This window comes from Oncorhynchus nerka, linkage group LG18 (genome assembly GCF_034236695.1).
Source record: "Oncorhynchus nerka isolate Pitt River linkage group LG18, Oner_Uvic_2.0, whole genome shotgun sequence".
NCBI classification, from domain to species: domain Eukaryota; kingdom Metazoa; phylum Chordata; class Actinopteri; order Salmoniformes; family Salmonidae; genus Oncorhynchus; species Oncorhynchus nerka.
In genome coordinates this window covers 56,486,982-56,504,435 of record NC_088413.1, presented here as the reverse complement: position 1 = coordinate 56,504,435, position 17,454 = coordinate 56,486,982, and the positions used below count along the sequence as shown (strand labels likewise).

The following is a 17,454-nucleotide window of genomic DNA, read 5'->3' as shown; positions in this document are numbered from 1 at the left end:
CAGGATAACAGTGGGGAAAGAGAATGATGTCCATTGTGTAGCGAGTATCATAGGGTCGGGATGCGGATCTGGGGAAATGTGATTCTAACAAAAGTTATTTTTGCTCCTGTTCAATATGAAGTTGACTGAGATGTCAACAAGAGTGCAAAACTGTTGATTTTTCCTGGTTAGATATACACTATAGACCCACCAAGAGGAGGAATGTCAAAGTTCACACGAGTGTATTTCATCAATGTCATGGCTGTCTGCTGTACTTATAATACATTATTTTACTGTACATTGCTGTTACGTCATGTAAACTCTTCGCTGTGATAGTAATAACCTGCAGTGTCAGGTTGCCCACATGATTTACATTGGACCATGCTCAGTTCAGAAATATCTCTATGATTGCACAGTGCAGCACAGTGTATAAATCATTGAGTCAGTCAATTTATCCAAATGATATATAGCATATCTCTCCTTATACAGTATTGTGTGTAACTCACAACTGATTTATCTAGCTTGGCCTTCCTGTTTTTTATTTAACTAGGCAAGTCAGTTAAGAACAAATTCTTATTTACAATGACGGTCTACCCTGCCCAAACCCGGACGATGCTGGGCCAATTGTGCACCGCCCTATGGGACTCCCAATCACGGCCAAATGTGATGCAGCCTGGATTCGAACCAGGTACTGCAGTGACACCTCTTGCACTGAGATGCAGTGTCTTGCGCCACTCGGGAGCCCTGTACTATGTAATGAAAAGTATTCTAGCGCTGAAGCAGGGTGAGATTGTATAAGATAACTTCAACCTGTTCAACCTGCCTGCCTGTATTACTAGATACCTACTCTACCTACTCCCAGGAAAGAAATGTTTTTATTTTTATTAAGGCATACTGTTTTCTTATGTGTATTTTATTTTACTGAACAACATTATTTTCACCCTCTCTGATCTCCACCACAAACTGTTTGGCCTCGTTCTGTTTTCCTTTCCCACCGTTTGTGGTGAATGCGTGACAACCCAACACTAGCCTCTCAGCAGTCAGAGAGACCCCCCCCCCCCCTTCTCTCTGGGACTGGCACACACCACCAGTTTGTTTGTTTTTAAAGGTAATTGTTCCATCAGGGGTGGGCTTTTTGGGCTAGGGAGATTAGGGGAGCATCATTTTAAAACATTTACAGGACTGAACATTGAGAGAACTGACAGCCTAAAAACGGTAGAATGGTCCATACTTATTGTGAGCGGCACTTTCCAATCAATGGTGAAATTATTGTACCTCTTGATGTGCCTAATTGTTAAACATCTTAATTGTGTTTTGTATGTACTCTTCATATAATTAATTAAAATGCCTTTATTTGTATGGCATGTTAAAAGTTTAAAAACTCCCTGATGAAGGGCATGAGGCGAAACAAGTCTGAGTTTTAATATGAAGAGTGCCTTGGTCCTCCTTTCTTTTTGATGACCAATTGACCCCTTATACCAAAGAGCACATTCTGTCTACCAAAATCTACTGTTGTGTACCTTAGCAGCGCTTCACTTCCTTCTTTTTTCCTACTGTGTTTTGTATGTAGTTCAATGCCTGGTGAGGAAGGCTGGTAGTGTCTTCAGAGAGGAGATTTATTGTAAATGGGAAGTGTAATACTGGCCAGCTTCCAATGTAGCTCTGCGAACAGTATCCATCATTTGAGTTTGTTTTTACTTGAGCTCAGAAAGAAAAAGATTAAGAAACAACTGCAGTCAGTTCAAGTGCTGTTCAGGGAAACAGTGGCGACAATATCCTGGCCTGCTTTCAAGCTTAAGGCCCGTAGTGACTTCCAGTCATTGCGCTAACAATAGTTAGCAATTGTCCTAGTGCTGGTTAGCAACTTCCTTCAAACTGCACGCAGAGACATAAAAATGGTATCCACAAGTTCATAAAGGGTCTCATTGCCAAAATGTCAAATAGAACTTACCCTGAATATGGTTACTATGTTCTCAGAACGTAAGATATGAATGTTCTAGATACGTTTCATGGGAACATTGCAAGAACATTAATGTGCCCAGTTTTCTGTGGGTTAGGAGAATATTCCATCAGTGTCCCACCAAACATACACAGAACATGGTTGCCTTGTTCTCAGAACATAAGATATTAATGTTCTAGAAATGTTTCATGCGAACATTGCAGGAACATTTGTAGCCAAAGAAAAATATATTATACATCACGTCTTATCGTTGTCTAGCCAATCAAGGCCATGATTGGTGAACCACTAATCCATTCATTACTCTTTGTCTGTTGGCAAGATTAGGAATAGTCACAAACAGTGCATTTAAAATGTATGATTAGAATGTACATGTTCATTTATACGGTCATTATTATTCAACATGCCCTCACCTGGGATTTCAACTCAACCTCTTGGTTCATGGTACTCCAATCTTCCTGCTACGCCACCAGGTCCGTGTGTGGTATCAGTTCATCTGATTATTCTCATCATGGATTTGATTTATGCTGAAAGAAATAGATAAACATAACATGTAAAGTGTTGGTCCCATGTTTCATGAACTGAAATAAAAGGTCCCAGAAATGTTCGATATGCACAAACGGCTTCTCTCTAATGTTGTGCACGAATTTGTTTTCATCCAAGTTAGTAAGCATTTCTGCTTTGCCAAGATAATCCATCCACCTGACAGGTGGTTGCCAAGTTTTTTTCGTATATATTTTAATCTCACTTTCCACCTACAATCTAAATATACTTTCCTGCAACCCACCTCACCCAATGTGGTACGGATCTGCTATTTTTATACCTTATAACTGGAACCACCATCAGAAGCTAGCCAGCTAACTAGCTACTAGCTAGTAGTCACTGTTAGCCATGGCTAGCGGTCTTCACCTTTAGCTGGCTTGATGGCGTAGCAGTTGGATGTATGTTTTTGTCTTGTCCCATCCAGTCCTGTGTATATATCGTTTTCTTTGTATATATTTTTGTCAGTTAGCGAGTGCTAGCGATCCTCATCGTTAACTCGGACATCGGCCAGCTTCAGCCCGGTCAATTCCTGCCAGTCTGCACAGCGTGATATCAACCCAGAGCATATCGGACTGCTTTTTCTCTACCACATCTCCAGATTCCTACCGCAAGCGCTGAACCTTTACACTGGATTATCACAGCTAGCTAGCTGCTATCCGAGTGGCTACTCCTGGCTAACGTCTCTGTCCAAAAGCAAGCACCAGTTAGCCTGGAGCTAGCCTCGAGCTAGGCCCATCTCCCAGCTAGCCAAAGAGGTCCACCAGCCAATTCTTGGGCTACAATAGCTCTTGTGCCAATTGGCCTGGACCCTTTATTGCCGACGCAGAGCCCCACCGATCCATCATGACTGGTCTGCCGACATAACCGTCCGAGGTGGTTTTAATAGGCTCTTCCGTTGCTATGTCGCTGGATGCCCATCTGCTAGCCCCAGCCCGCTAGCTGTCTGAATCGCTGTGTCTCCAGCTCACCTAGCATAGCAGCGACTACGGAATTGGCTCCCTGACTCATCTAGTGCTACTCATTGGACCCTATGATCACTCAGCTACACATGTCTCTCCCTAATGTCAATATGCCTCGTCTATTGCTGTTTTGGTTAATGATTATTATCTTATTTCACTGTAGAGCCCCTAGCCTTGCCCAATATGCCTTAGATAGTGCTTTTGTTACACCCCCCACAAATGCGGTGGCCTCACCTGGCTTAAATGGTGCCTCTAGAGACAAAACCTCTCTCATCGTCACTCAATGCCTAGGTTTATCTCCACTGTACTCACATTATGCCTTGAATTCTTCCGCGCCCAGAAATCTGCTCCTTTTACTCTCTGTTCTGAATGCACTAGACGACCAGTTCTTATAGCCTTTAGCTGTACCCTTATCCTGCTCCTCCTCCGGTGATGTAGAGGTTAACCCAGGCCCTGCAGCCCCCAGCACCACTCCCATTCCCCAGGCGCTCTCATTTGTTGACTTCTGTAACCGTAAAAGCCTTAGTTTCATGCATGTTAACATTAGAAGCCTCCTCACTAAGTTTGTTTTATTCACTACTTTAGCACACTCTGCCAACCCTGATGTCCTAGCCGTGTCTGACTCATGGCTTAGGAAGGCCACCAAAAATCCTAACCCTAACTATAACATCTTCCGACAAGATAGAAATGCCCAAGGGGGCGGAGTTGCAATATACTGCAGAGATAGCCTGCAGAGTTCTGTCATACTTTCCAGGTCTGCCCAAACAATTTGAGCATCTACTTTTTTTTTTTTTATCCACGTTTCCAGAAACAAGTCTCTCACTGATGCCGCTTGTTATAGACCCCAGCTGTGCCCTGGACACCATATGTGAATAGATTGCCCCCCCATCTATCTTCAGAGTTTGAACTGTTAGGGGACCTAAACTGGGATATGCTTAACACCCCGACCGTCCTACAATCTAAGTTAGATGCCCTCAATCTCACACAAATTATTAACCTCTCCGGGATCGTTCGGGACGCTAGCGTCCCACCTCTCCAACAGCCAGTGAAATTGCAGGGCGCCAAATTCAAAACAACAGAAATCTCATAATTAAAATTCCTCAACCATACAAGTATTTTACACCATTTTAAAGATACACTTCTCGTTAATCCAACCACAGTGTCCAATTTCAAAAAGGCTTTTCGGCGAAAGCAGAACATATCATTATGTTAGATCAGCAACTAGTCACAGAAAGCATTCAGCCATTTTCCAACCAAAGAGAGAGGTCACAAAAAGCAGAAATATAGATACAATTAATCACTAACCTTTGACGATCTTCATCAGATGACACTCCCAGGACTCAATGTTACACAATACATGTATGTTTTGTTTGATCAAGTTCATATTTATATCCAAGAATCTCAGTTTACATTGGCGCCATGTTCAGAAATGCCTCCAAAACACCCGGAGAAATTGCAGAGAGCCACATCAAATAACATAAATACACATCATAAACTTTTATGAAAGATACATGTTTTTACATAGAATTAAAGATAAACTTGTTCTTAATGCAACCGCTGTGTCAGATTTCAAAAAAGGTTTGCGGCAAAAGCACAATATTCAATATCCTGAGAACAGCGTTCAGCCACAAAAGCAAGCCATACAGTTACCCACCAAAAGTCAACAAAAGTCATAAATAGCATTATAAATCTTCACTTACCTTTGCTGATCTTCATCGGAATGCACTCCAAGGACTCCCACTTCCACAAGAAATGTTAGTTTTGTTCGATTACGTCCATATTTATGTCCAAATACCTCAGTTTTGTTCGCGCGTTTAGTTCACTATTCCAAAGGCACAATGCGCGAGCACAAAATCCAGACGAAAAGTCAAAAGAGTTCCATTACAGTTTGTTGAAACATGTCAAACGATGTTTACAGTCAATCCTTAGGGTCTTTTTATAATAAATCTTCAATAATATTCCAACCGGACAATAGCGTATTCATTACAGAGGAAAAAGAAGGAACGGCGCCCGCGTGACTGCGCAGTAAACAACTGATTGGCCACAGCCTGTCTACTTGTTGAAACAGCTCTTATTCGACTCCCTTCCACAATAGAAGCCTCAAACAACTTTCTAAAGACTTGACATCTGCTGGAAGCCTTGGGAATTGCAATCTGGCCCCATAGACACAGCATATTGGATAGGCAATCACTTAAATTAAACTACAAACCTCAGATTTCTCAGGTTTTCACCTGCCATATGAGTTCTGTTATACTCACAGACATCATTCAAACAGTTTTAGAAACTTCAGAGTATTTTCTATCCAATACTATTAATACTATGCATATATTAGCATCTGGGGACAGAATAGCAATACTGCCCCCTGTCACCAAGAAGTTAAGGAACCTACCAGGTACAACACTAAATCCATAACCATGGGCACCCACTTAGATATCATCCTGACCAACTTGCCCTCTAAATACACCTCTGCTGTCTTCAACCAGGATCTCAGCAATCACTGCCTCACTGCCTGCGTGCGTGATGGGTCTGCGGTCAAACGTCCACCCCTCATCACTGTCAAACGCTCCCTAAAACACTTCAGCGTGCAGGCCTTTCTATAATCGACCTGGCATGGGTATCCTAGAAGGATATTGAGTTCTTCCCGTTAGTAGAGGATGCCTGGTTATTCTTTAAAAGTGCCTTCCTCACCATCTTAAATAAGCATGCCCATTCAAAAAATGTAGAACCAGGAACAGATATAGCCCTTGGTTCACTCAAGACCTGACTGCCCTTGACCAGCACGAAAACATCCTGTGGTGTACTGCATTAGCATCAAATAGCCCCTGTGAAATGCAACTTTTCGGGGAAGTTAAGAACCAATATACACAAGCAGTTAGGAAAGCTAAGGCTAGCTTTTTCAAACAGAAATTTGCATCCTGTAGCACAAACTCAAAAAGGTTCTGGGACACTAAAGTCCATGGAGAATAAGAGCACCTCCTCCCAGCTGCCCACTGCACTGAGGCTAGGAACCACTGTCACCACTGATAAATCCACGATAATTGAGAATTTCAATAAGCATTTTTCTACGGCTGGCCATGCTTTCCACCTGGGTACCCCTACCCCTAAAGCAACTCGCCCAAGCCTCTCCCATTTCTCCTTCACCCAAATCCAGATAGCTGATGTTCTGAAAGAGCTGCAAAATATGGATCCCTACAAATCAGCCGGGCTAGACAATCTGGACCCTCTCTTTCTAAAATGATCTGCTGAAATTGTTGCAACCCCTATTACTAGCCTGTTCAACCTCTCTTTCGTATCGTCTGAGATCCCCAAAGATGGGAAAGCTTCCGTGGTCATCCCTCTCTTCAAAGGGGGAGACACTCTAGACCAGGGGTCCCCAAACTTTTTCCTGTGAGGGCCACATAACTTTTCCCTTCTCTGATGGGGGGCCGGTGTCAGTTTGTAACAGAAAAAGTGTGACGATCGTAGGGGAGCTTAAAAAATTTATTGTTTTCCAGAAAGCCACACATAACCAAATAACCCTTTCCAGGTTCTTTACAGAAAAAAAGTCAGGAAACAAATAATAACACTATTAATGAAATAAATAATAACTAAATAACCCTCTCTGAGTTCTTCACAGAAAAAACAGGAAATAAATAATAACTAAATAACTCTCTCTGGGTTCTTCATAGAAAAAAAAGCCATGGAACATTAACTTTCTGTCGTGCCATGCACAATCTTAACAGATAAAAGTTCAGCTCAGTTGTCAGAGCAGAATCTCTCTGACACATATGAGCAGTCTCTTAAAGTTCTTGTGTTCCTTCCTTATAATCCTTTTGTAGGTTCCAGTAGGCTTGTAGACACCGCTGTTTGCAGCTCTCTCTCATCAACTTCCCTGTGAAAACCACAAAAGAAGCAGGTTGAGAAACTGAACTAAGTGATACAGCACCTACACAGCACAATACATTTCACTACCAGTATGGTTGTAAAGATGGATTTTATCCCAGTAGATTTTATTATGATTATATTTGTTTATGCTCAGAATGACTCATTCAAGTCAGAAAAGTGAGCTTACCTATGTATGTTCATCAGTGTGAACTGTGGGCCTGCATCTGGCTGGTGAGAAGTTGAATATCAGGTTCCATTCTAGTTACAGCCAGTCTCAAGCACTGATGCAAATGTTCATCTGTCAATCTTGATCTCATCGGGGTTTTCAGCAGTTTCATGCGAGAAAAGGTTTTCTTGCAGATATACGTGCTGCCAAAAACTGTGGACATTTTCATTGCGTGTTTTTTGATGTTTGGATATGTGTCGTTTGGGAGGGCGGCATAGAAGTCAATGAGACTGTTGGGCTTGAATGCGTCTTTCAGAACATCACAGTTCTGTAACTCAGCCAACTCAAACTGATATGAAGGCTGGGCTTCATCAATGTCGGCAACAAAGGGGTTCTGAAAAAGACGGATTTCTTTTGCATGAACATGTAGTTCACTGAATCGCACACCGAACTCCGCCTTCAGCATTTCCAGGTAGCAGGAAGATGGACGAAGTTGCGCTTTTTCACTTGTTCCAAAAGCAGCGCTAATTTCACCTCAAATGCTTTTATGTGTGAATACATGTCGCAAATGAGTTTCCCCTCGCCTTGTAGCTGCAAGTTAAGGCTGTTAAGTATTTCTGTCACGTCTGTTAAAAATGCGAGGTGCCATTTCCATTCTGGGTCGATCAGCTCTGGGACCGTTTTGTCTTTTAAATGAAGAAATGCGTTAATTTCGGGTAGCAGCTCGTAAAAACGCCTCAAAACTCTGCCCCGGCTCAGCCATCGGACCTCTGTGTAGTACAGCACATCTCCGTGCGTAGACTCCAGTTCAGACAGGAATTCTTGGAACTGCCTGTGTTTAAGTCCCTTTGCTCTGATGAAGTTTATGCACGACACCACAACCTTCATTACAGAATCCCACTTCAACACTTTGCAGCACAGTGCTTGCTGGTGAATTAGGCAGTGGACTCGTAGCGGGCGGTGAGACCCCTTTTTCCAACTCCCGGTTCATGCGTCCTATTAGACCGCGAGTTTCGCCCACCATGCTAGGAGCCCCGTCAGTCGTGATGCTAGCTAGCTTTGACCAGTCCAGGTCCAACTTCTCCATGGTTTGGCACACTTTGTCAAAAATATCCTCTCCCGTTGTAGTCCCTTTGAGACTTTGGAGGGCTGCCAGCTCCTCGCATATCTCAAAGTTTGCGCTAACTCCACGAATAAAAATTAGCAGTTGCGCTGTGTCTTGCACGTCCGTGCTCTCATCCAGTGCTAATGAAAAAAAAGTCAAATTCTTTCGTCTTCTGCTGCAGCTGGGCATATACATTACTCCCGATTTCTTCAACGCGTCTGGTGATTGTACTCGCCGACAGACTTACGGCATTAAATGCATCTTTCTTCTCGGGACACACCTCCTCCGCGACAGCATCCATACATTTCTTAACAAACTCTCCGTCAGTGAAAGGCTTACCGCTTCTTGCTATCAGTTTAGCAACCCGAAAGCTGGCCCGAACGGATGCCTGGTTCAGCTGAGCTTGGCGTACAAATGTATTCTGCTGAGATAGTAGTCCACTTTTTAGCTTTGAGAGTTTGTCTGCTCGTATTTGGCCTTGCAAGCTATCGTACTTGTCTTTGTGACGGGATTCATAGTGTCGGCGAAGATTGTATTCTTTGAATACCGCCACCGTCTCTTGAAAAGATGAGACAAACAGCCTTTTCTTTGCATTGAACAAAAAAAAATTGTTTGTCCACTGCAGGTTAAATACCCTGAATTCTGAATCAATTTTTCTCTTACCTAACCTTTTCGCCATTATTCCGTTCTCTCTTTGACAGGGCCGGGCCTAGGATTTTTTTTCTGGAGGCCAAATAGGAAAAAAATTCGATAGCGTCTCTGGTATTGTTCAGAGGGCCGGGCCAAATGTGCTGACGGGCCGTATCCGGCCCGCGGGCCGTAGTTTGGTGACCACTGCTCTAGACCCATACTGCTACAGACCAATATCTAAGGTCTTCGAAAGCCAAGTTAACAGATCACCGACCATTTCGAAACCCACAGTACCTTCTCCGCTATGCAATCTGGCTTCCGAGCTGATCATGGGTGCACCTCAGCCACGCTCAAGGTCCTAAACGATATCATAACTGCCATCAATAAGAGACAATACTGTGCAGCCGTATTCATCGACCTGTCCAAGGCTTTCGACTCTGTCAATCACCACATCTAAAATCGGCTTCCTATTTCGCAACAAAGCATCCTTCACTCATGCTGCCAAACATACCCTCGTAAAACTGACTATCCTACCGATCCTCGACTTCGGCGATGTCATTTACAAAATAACCTCCAACACTCTACTCAACAAATTGGATGCAGTCTATCACAGTGCCATCCGTTTTGTCACCAAAGCCCCATATACTACCCACCACTGCGACCTGAATGCTCTCGTTGGCTGGCCCTCGCTTCATATTTGTCGCCAAACCCACTGGCTCCAGGTCATCTATAAGTCTTTGCTAGGTAAAGCCCCACCTTATCTCAGTTCACTTGTCACCATAGCAGCACCCACCCGCAGCACACACTCCAGCAGGTATATTTCACTGGTCACCCCCAAAGCCAATTCCTGCTTTGGCTGCCTTTCCTTCCAGTTCTCTGCTGCCAATGACTGGAACGAACTGCAAAAATCGCTGAAGCTGGAGACTCTTATCCCCCTCACTAACTTCAAGCACCAGCTGTCAGAGCAGCTCGCAGATCATTGCACCTGTACATAGCCCGTCCAACTACCTCAATCCCCATACTGTATTTATTTATTTTGCTCCTTTGCACCTCAGTATCACTACTTGCACATTAATCTTCTGCACATCTATCACTCCAGTGTTTAATTGCCATATCTTAATTACCTCGCCACTATGGCCTATTTTATTGCCTTACCTCCCTTATCTTACCTCACTTGCACCCACTGTATATATAATTTTTTCTACTGTATTATTGACGGTATGTTTGTTTATTCCATGTGTACCTCTGTGTTACTGTTTGGGTCGAACTGCTTTGCTTTATCTTGGCCAGGTCGCAGTTGTAAATGAGAACTTGTTCTCAACTAGCTTACCTGGTTAAATAAAATGTAAATAAAACTTCTTCTTTTTTTATATATATGCTGGAGGGAACAGCTACAAAAGTATCTATATCCACAGCAAAACGAGTCCTATATCGACATAACCTGAAAGGCCGCTCAGCAAGGAAGAAGCCACTGCTCCAAAACCGCCATAAAAAAAAGCCAGACTACGGTTTGCAACTGCTTATGGAGACAAAGATTGTACGTTTTGGAGAAATGTACTCTGGTCTGACGAAACAAAAATAGAACTGTTTGGCCATAATGACCATTGTTATGTTTGGAGGAAAAAGGGGGAGGCTTGCAAGCCAAAGAACACCATCACAACCGTGAAGCACGGGGTTGACAGCATCATGTTGTGGGGGTGCTTTGATGCAGGAGGGACTGGTGCATTTCACAAAATAGATGGCATCATGAGGAAAGAAAATGATGTTGATATATTGAAGCAACATCAAGACATCAGTTAAAGCTTGGTCGCAACTGGGTCTTCCAAATGGACAATGACCCCAAGCATACTTCCAAAGTTGTGGCAAAAAGGCTTAAGGACAACAAAGTCAAGGTATTGGAGTGGCCATCACAAAGCCCTGACCTTTGTGGGCAGAACTGAAAAAGCGTGCGTGAGCAAGGAGGCCTACAAACCTGACTCAGTTACACTTGCTCTGTCAGGAGGAATGGGACAAAATTCACCCCCAACTTATTGTGGGATGCTTGTGGAAGGCTACCCGAAACATTTGACCCAAGTTAAACCATTTAAAGGCAATGCTACCAAATACTAATTGAGTGTATGTAAACTTCTGACCCACTGGGAATGTGATGAAAGAAATAAAAGCTGAAACCCGCCTTATCTCAGCTCACTGGTCACCATAGCAACACCCACCCGTAGCACGGGCTCCAGCAGGTATATTTCACTGGTCATCCCTTAATACAAACACTTCCTTTGGCCACCTTTCCTTCCATTTCTCTGCTGCCAATGACTGGAACGAATTGAAAAAAAAATTATCACTGAAGCTGGAGTCTTATATCTCCCTCTTGAACCTTAAGCATCAGCTGTCAGATCACTGTACTACCTCATCTCCATATTGTTATTTATTTTTTGTTCTTTTGCACCCCAGTATCTCTACTTGCAAATCATCATCTGCACATCTATCACTCCAATGTTAATGCTAAATTGTAATTATTTCGCCACTATGGCCTATTTATTGCCCTACCTCCCTGACCTTACTACATTTGCACACACTGTACATATATGTTTCTATTGTCTTATTGACTGTACATGTGTTTATCCCATGTGTAACTCTGTTGTTGTTTTTGTCACATTGCTTTGCTTCATCTTGGCCAGGTCGCAGTTGTAAATGAGAACTTGTTCTCAACTGGCCTACCTGGTTAAATAATGGTGAAATAAAATGTTAAAATAAACAGTTGTGGCATATCAAGAAGCTGATTAAACATCATGATCATTACACAGGTCCACCTTCTGCTTGGGACAATAAAAGGCTACTCTAAAATGTGCAGTTTTGTCACACAACACAATACCACAAATGTCTCAAGTTGAGGGAGCGTGCAATTGACATGCTGACTGCAGGAATGTCTCCCAGAGCTGTTGCCAGAGAATTTAATGTCCATTTCTCTACCATAAGCCACATCCAATGTTGTTTTTGAGTACGTCTAACTCGCCTCAACCGCAGACCACGTGTAACCACACCAGCCCAGGACCTGCACATCAGTCTTCTTCACCTCCCGGATCGCCTGCGACCAGTCACCCAGACAGCTGATGAAACTGAGGAGTATTTTTCTCTGTAATAAAGCACCTTTGTGGGGTAAAACTCATTTTGATTGGCCTTTGCCCACATGACTGCGCCCCTGCCCAGTCATGTGAAGCCTTTAGATTATGGCCTAATGAATTTATTTCAAATGACTGATTTCTTGTATGAACTTTAACGCAGTAAAATCGTTGAAATTATTGCATGTTGCGTTTATATTTTTGTTCAGTATGCTTATTTCAGCAACTGAAGGACTTTCTGTATAGTTGTCAAAGGTTTAAGATGTTATATTTAACTAGGCAAGTCAGTTAAAGAACAAATTCTTATTTACAATGATGGCCTAACCCGGACGATGCTGAGCCAATTGTGCGCCACCCTATGAGACCCGCAATCATGGCTGGTTGTGATACAGCCTGGAATTGAACTAGGCTCTATAGAGACACCTCTAGCACTGAGATGCAGTGCCTTAGACCGCTTCACCACTCGGTCTGATAACCAACCCCCCTGGGCCATTTGGCCTAGATGCCCTGGCCAAGGAGTGGCAGAGGAGAGGCTATACGCCTTCCCCCTGATCCTACCGATTCCAGCGACTAGACAGAATCAGGGAAGCGGGCTACCAGGTCCTTCTGATTGCCCCGAGATGGCCGAGACACCACTGGTTTAGCACAATACTGTCACTCCTAGTGGGGACAGAATGGGAACTACCTCGGAGACCGGACCTATTGTCACAGGCGGAGGGCACATTGTGGCATCCTAACTGTGCTCCAGTTCTTGAGGTCTTTGTTTGATGATGCGCAGCAGCCATTTCAGTATGTCAGGATGAAGAGCAGGATGGGCCGCTTGGCAGCCCAGTCCCGGGTAAAGCGAGCTCTACTCTGCTGCCTAATCCGGCCTTCCTACCAAAGGTTCTGCTCCCAGGTCACGTGAACAGGGAAATGGTGCTAACAGCCTTATCCACCTCCATGCCCCCTGGGGCTCATGATATTGATGTACACGATCTGTGTATTCAGACCCCTCCACTTTTTCCACATTGTTACATTACAGCCTTGTTCTAAAATGTATTCAATTGCTTTTTCCCTCATCAATCTACACACAATACCCCATAATGACAAAGCAAAAACAGGTTTTTAAGAAATGTTTACAAATTTATAACAAAAACGTATCACATTTACATAAGTTTTCAGACCCTTTACTCAGTACTTTGTTGAAGCATCTTTGGCAGTGATTACAGCCTTGTGTCTTATTGGGTATGATGCTACATGCTCGGCACACCTGTATTTGGTGAGCTAATTTCAGGTCTCTCCAGAGATGTTAGATCAGTCCGGGCTCTGGCTGAGCCACTCAAGGACATTCAGAGACTTGTCATAAGGCCACTCCTGCATTGACTTGGCTGTGTGCTTAGTCGTTGTCCTGTTGGAAGGTGAACTGTCACCCCAGTTCTGAGTGCTCTGGAGCAGGTTTTCATCAAGGAGCTCTCTGTACTTTGCTCTGTTAATCTTTCCCTTGATCCTGACTAGTCTCCCAGTCCCTGCCACTGAAAAACATCCCCACAGCATGATGCTGCCACCACCATGCTTCACCGTAGGGATGGTGCCAGGTTTCCTCCAGACGTGACACTTGGGCATTCAGACCAAAGAGTTCAATCTTGGTTTCATCAGACCAGAGTCTTGTTTCTCATGGTCTGAGAGTCCTTTAGGTGCCTTTTGGCAAACTCCAAGTGGGCTGTCATGTCCTTTTAATTGAGGTGTGGCTTCCGTCTAGCCACTCTACCATAAAGGCCTGATTAGTGGAGCGATGCAGAGATGGTTGTCCTTCTGGAAGGGTCTCCCATCTCCACAGAGGAACTCTGGATCTCCCTGACCAAGGCCCTTCTCCCCGATTGCTCAGTTTGGAAACAGGATGCACCCGGGCTCAATTTCAAGTCTTATAGCAAAGGGCCTGAATACCTATGTAAATAAGGTATTTCTGTAAAAAAAAAAATTGAATTAGAATAAGGCTGTAACGTAACAAAATGTGGAAAAAGTGTTAGGGGTATGAATACTTCCCGAATACACTGTACACTCTGCCCAGGCTGGTTTAATATCTAGAGCGTTCAGAATCCTAGAGCTCCTGCACAGAGCCCTGACCTCAACCCCATCAAACACCTTTGGGATGAATTGGAACACCAACTGCGAGCCAGGCCTAATCACCCAACATCAGTGCCCAACCTCACTGATGCTCGTGGCTGAATGGAAGCAAATCCCTGCAGCAATGTTCCACCATCTATTGGAAAGCCTTCCCAGAAGAGTAGAGGCTGTTATAACTGCAAAATAGGGACCAACTCCATATTAATACCCATGATTTTGGAATGAGATGTTTGACTAGCAGGTGTCCACAGACTTTTGGACATGTAGTGTATGTCTTATAGAACATATAATCTGCATAACACCCCTTTAATAGTATATCAGGTGTAAGTATAAAGTAGTTATGTTCTCAGGGCTATATGTGAATTAAATAATAATTTATTCTAGGGATATCAGAATATATTTCGGGAAATTCCACTCACAATCCCCAAAAGGTATGGATGTGAGAAGCCAAACTCAACAGCTACAGTAATAGACCGTGTGAGAATAGGTCCTGAGAACTGACTGGCAAACTCTCGCGAGATTAGTGAGGCGCGAGTTTTGAATCTCACTCCGGAAACAGCTGCACCTCGAGCCAGTATGAAAGAATGCTAACGAGGATGCGAAGAGCAACGGTGTTTAGCTAGAGAACACCCAATCTCACCTAGCCTGGGTAGGCTCGGTACCCAGCCTCAATCTCCAGAGAGAAGAGGCTAACGTTCAGCTGAAGCGAACAAGCAACGCAATTCGCAGTGAGACAACTAACGTTTAGCCTCGCGCCTGGAACAGGTTTGCCCAAACACATCACCCTGCTTCGTAGCACGGCGTCGACCTGTAAGAAAACAGTTAAGACAAAAATACACTGCAGAGCACTCATAGGAGGAGCAAGCTTCACCCAAAAAGGAATATACTCTACACTCAAAACTAACCTACGGAGTCTTCTACATCCACTTCTCGCTCACTCGCGTAGCGGAGGGAATATAAGAGGAAGTGTACCACACACGTGGTACAGAATTACTTAATATCTAACTCATCCTGCCGCCAGTCGGAAGGATAACCAATTGAGTGACTAGCATAGTCCCTCAAGCGAAATCGAACAAAAAGATGATAGCTGAGCATCTCAAAGGAAAATCTATCTAGAATTCTACCGATTCCCATCTTTCAATGAGAAACGCATTTTAATTAGATCAGATGAGTGTGTTGTAACTGTTTTCAACTAATTACATTAACATACTGTGCCAACAGCACTAATGACGAACACCCTAACCACTGTCCTGGGAGAGTACAGTTAGGCCATGTCCAAAAGAAACCATAAAACCCCATAAACAACTTGATAGGTGTAAACAATAGGATCAGCTCTGTTAAAAGTACACTCAAGAAAAACCTGTATTGATCATAGTGATTCAGGAGTATCGTTAAAACGGTTAATATGCCCCACGAACATTAGACACCGAAAAAGTAAGTAAAAACAATTAGTAAATCAAATCAATGATGAGAGAATAGTCTAACTAAACAGACATGGTGGCATAGCAGGAGGATCTGAAAACCATGAACCAAGAGTTTGTGAGTTCAAATCCCAGGTGAGGACATGTAGAATAATAATGACTGTATAAATGAACATGCACAATGTATGCACATGTATGTCAAATATGTAAGTTGAAAACACTATGTTAAAAGTACTGTGTGAGTTCCTACCCTTGCCAACAAGACAAAGGAGATTATTGTGGACGACAGGAAAAAGAGGACCGAGCACCCCCCATTTTCATTGACGGGCTGCAGTGGAGCAGGTTGAGAGCTTCAAGTTCCTTGCTGTCCACATCACCAACAAACTAACATGGCCCAAGCACACCAAGACAGCCGCGAAGAGGGCACGACAAAACCTATTCCCCCTCAGGAGACTGAAAAGATTTGGCACGGGTCCTCAGATCCTCAAAAGGTTCTACAGCTGCACCATCAAGAACATGCTGACGGGTTGCATCACTGCCTGGTATGGCAACTGCTCGGCCTCTGACCGCAAGGCACTACAGAGGGTAGTGAGAACGGCCCAGTACATCACTGGGGCCAAGCTTCCTTCCATCCAGGACCTCTATACCAGGTGGTGTCAGAGGAGGCCCTAAAAATTGCCAAAGAATGTTCTCTCTGCTAACGCACAACAAGCGGTACCAGAGCGCCAAGTCTAGTAGGTCCAAGAGGCTTCTAAACAGATTTTACCCCCAAGCCATAAGACTCCTGAACATCTAGTCAAATGGCTACCCAGACTATTTGCAGTGTGTCTAGAACATTCATATGGTATATTCTGCAGTGGTGGAAAAAGTACCCAATTGTCATACTTGAGTAAAAGTAAAGATACCTTAATAGAAAATGACTCAAGTTAATGTGAAAGTCACCCAGTAAAATCCTGCTTAAGTATATTTAAAACAAAATATTTTAAAACTTTTACTCAAGTATCAAAAGTAAATGTAACTGCTAACATATACTTAAGTATCAAATGTAAAAGTATAAATCGTTTAAAGTGACTTATATTAAGCAAACCAGACGGCACCATTTTCTTGTTTTTATTTTATTTACAGATAGCCAAGGGCACACTCCAACACTCAGCCATAATTTACAAACGACTCATGTTTAGTGAGGCAGTGAGGATGACCAGGGACGTTCTCTTGATAATTGTGTGAATTAGTCCATTTTCCTGTCCTGCTACGAGTACTTTTCGGTGTCTGAGAAAATGTATGGAGTAAAAAGTAAAGCATTTCTTTAAGAATGATGTGCAGTGAAAGTTGTTAAAAATATAAATAGTAAAGTAAATTACAGATACCCCCCCAAAATGTTTTACTTTACTTTACACCACTGATATTCTGAGAACATGACAACCATGTTCTGTGTATGTTTGGTAGAATGTTGATGGAATATTTTTCTAATCCTCAGAAAACTGGACATATGAATGTTCTTGCAACGTCCCATAATGCGCATTTAGAACATTAATATAGAGAACATTGTAACCACATTCTAGATACGTTCTGCCTGACATGGAGAGCGTTCTAACTTTAACACCAAAACAT

The 17,454-nt window shown here is 43.3% G+C and overlaps 1 protein-coding gene across 1 annotated transcript in view; it reads left to right on the top strand.

The window, feature by feature from the left end:
- The window catches only part of LOC115146174 (fibroblast growth factor receptor-like 1), a 79,873-nt gene that overhangs the window by 54,217 nt on the left and 8,202 nt on the right, over positions 1-17,454 (top strand). The gene's annotated exons all lie outside the window — the stretch shown is intronic.